This window comes from Schistocerca piceifrons, chromosome 1, assembly GCF_021461385.2.
Source record: "Schistocerca piceifrons isolate TAMUIC-IGC-003096 chromosome 1, iqSchPice1.1, whole genome shotgun sequence".
Classification (NCBI taxonomy): Eukaryota; Metazoa; Arthropoda; class Insecta; order Orthoptera; family Acrididae; genus Schistocerca; species Schistocerca piceifrons.
In genome coordinates this window covers 808,389,182-808,391,532 of record NC_060138.1, presented here as the reverse complement: position 1 = coordinate 808,391,532, position 2,351 = coordinate 808,389,182, and the positions used below count along the sequence as shown (strand labels likewise).

Sequence of the window (2,351 nt, the reverse complement as noted above, 5' to 3'; positions counted from 1 at the left end):
ATCCCGGGTTCGAGTCCCGGTCGGGGAACACATTTTCAACATGTCCCCAATGAAGTACATCAACGCCTGTTTGCAGCTAGGGTGTCCATTTAATTATCGTTTCATGTCTACCAAAGCTGCATGGTCATCCACGGTAACTGTTCTTTCGGGAACAGATACTACCGTCATATATACGGGGTCGGGGATTTTCACCTGCCTCGAGATGACTGGGTGTTTGTGTTGTCCTCATCATTTCATCATTATCCCGGAAAGTGGCGAAATTGGACTGAGCAAAGATTGGATAATTGTACGGGCGCTGATAACCACGCAGTTGAGCGCCCCACAAACCAAACATCATCATCATCATCGTCATATATAGTTAAAATATGGCTTCCCGGCCATTGACCTTCTTGTGCGAACGCACACGCTATGCCCGAACTCGTACGGGACTTGGTAGATTAATCTGCCACGAGTAATGAGTATGATGGGCAAACATCTATTAGGCGCACTACGAATGTAGTGGTGTGGACATGTCGGGAATGTGGATCTCACGGGGAGCGTGCAAGGGATAAATCCCTGCAGACGCACTATCCACTGTGCCCGCGGTGGCTCAGATGGATAGAGCGTCTGCCATGTAAGCAGGAGATCCCGGGTTCGAGTTCCGGTCGGGGCACACATTTTCAACATGTCCCCAATGAAGTACATCAACGCCTGTTTGCAGCTAGGGTGTCCATTTAATTATCGTTTCATTTCTACCAAAGCTGCATGGTCATCCACGGTAACTGTTCTTTCGGGAACAGATACTACCGTCATATATAGTTAAAATATGGCTTCCCGGCCATTGACCTTCTTGTGCGAACGCACACGCTATGCCCGAACTCGTACGGGACTTGGTAGATTAATCTGTCACGAGTAATGAGTATGATGGGCAAACATCTATTAGGCGCACTACGAATGTAGTGGTGTGGACATGTCGGGAATGTGGATCTCACGGGGAGCGTGCAAGGGATAAGTACCTACAGACGCACTATCCACTGTGGCCGCGGTGGCTCAGATGGATAGAGCGTCTGCCATGTAAGGAGGAGATCCTGGGTTCGAGTCCCGGTCGGGGCACACATTTTCAACATATCCCCAATGAAGTACATCAACGCCTGTTTTCAGCTAGGGTGTCCATTTAATTATCGTCTCATTTCTACCAAAGCTGCATGGTCATCCACGGTAACTGTTCTTTCGGGAACATATACTACCGTCATATATAATCTTCATTACCGATGAGCATGGCGGGCACAAATTCGTGCACCACTTTCCTCCATTTGGGCAAAAAATCACGCAGGATGTACGCCCAGAATCTGCTTCAGGCGTCGTTTGAGGACCTAACTAGAATGTGTTTGAACCCTGATAACCGCAGACAACGTGTCTGAAGGCAATCTGGTCACATCGAACACTTGTGTCCCGCGTGTGCAAAATCGTGGTTCTGTAGTAATTTTCTGGGGCTCCATTACGTGGGGGCACCATAAATCACTCGTAGTTCTTGAGGTAACTGCTCTACTGTACAGGGATTATTTTTAATTTATATTTTCGCAAAATAAAATGTGTTGTAATACATTTGAGACACGAAATTTCGTCGGAGGCAGTCATTTTCGACTGGGTGTATAACCTTCTTGAAAGGTCCAAATACGGTACTGCACTACAAAATTTATTGTAGTGTTGTGTCACTAGGTTGTGAACTGTTGCAAATGAACAAGACTTAATCCGTAGAATCCTGAAAGCGAAGTGATCGACATTAGCGTCATATAATGCATATTATCCTTTTCGGTTTGATTCCAGTTCATGTTTTGGGCTGATCTCAGATCAACTACTTTACCCAATCGGCCCTAAGAATAAGATTACAGATTAATGGCTATAAAAAAGATTAAACGGATGTACATCGCTATTAAGTTTATTTAGTTCGTTGCCCACGTTAGTAACTTAGTTTCATGTTCAGTGGGTCTTTTGTACAATTAATTATTACAACATTAAAAATTAATCTGTAGGTACGGCTAAATGCTGACCACTTACAATTGCTTTCTTCTTTCCTATTTTATTCTTTATTTAGTGCAGTTGTCAGCGGGTACTTCCTACCCGTCACATACAAAAATTGGAATGCAGCTAAAGAGTAGATCGACTTGTCAGGGAGAAACTTTTTCAGTTTGTTTTCTAATTTATATTTGCTCTCTGTCACACTACTTATATCACTGGGTAAATGGTACAGAATTTTGGTAGCAGCATTATGTAACCATCTTTGCGATAAAGACAAGCTTGACGTGGCGTAATGAATGCCATTTTTTCTTCTGATGTGGTATGGTAATTATGAACACCAATGTCCCTTTTAA

The 2,351-nt window shown here is 43.9% G+C and overlaps 1 non-coding gene across 1 annotated transcript; it reads left to right on the top strand.

Moving 5' to 3' along the window:
- Window positions 1–577: 577 nt before the first annotated feature.
- Trnat-ugu lies at window positions 578–652 on the top strand. The gene has a single exon. It is a non-coding gene; the product is annotated as a tRNA-Thr (tRNA).
- The last annotated feature ends 1,699 nt before the right edge of the window (window positions 653–2,351 follow it).